Below are 226 nucleotides of genomic sequence, written 5' to 3'. Positions count from 1 at the left end.
GAGCCTTCCTCTCAAATGCGAGGCAGGACTTCTTGAAACCTGTAATTGACTGCAAGCTGTTGGTGGATATAGGCACTTTGTAGCACGTGTTGAATAGACAGGAACCTACGACACGACTCCTCTCATGTGTCATAATCCTACAGTACATAGCCCGTAGAGGGAACACTGTAAATGTTGCAGACTGGATAGGCTAAAGTGAACGTCGTGCTAGCCAGGAGTCAAACCT

The sequence above is a fragment of the Stegastes partitus genome, unplaced genomic scaffold, assembly GCF_000690725.1.
Source record: "Stegastes partitus isolate 25-593 unplaced genomic scaffold, Stegastes_partitus-1.0.2 Scaffold132, whole genome shotgun sequence".
NCBI classification, from domain to species: Eukaryota; Metazoa; Chordata; class Actinopteri; family Pomacentridae; genus Stegastes; species Stegastes partitus.
Note: the sequence above shows the minus strand (reverse complement) of the source record.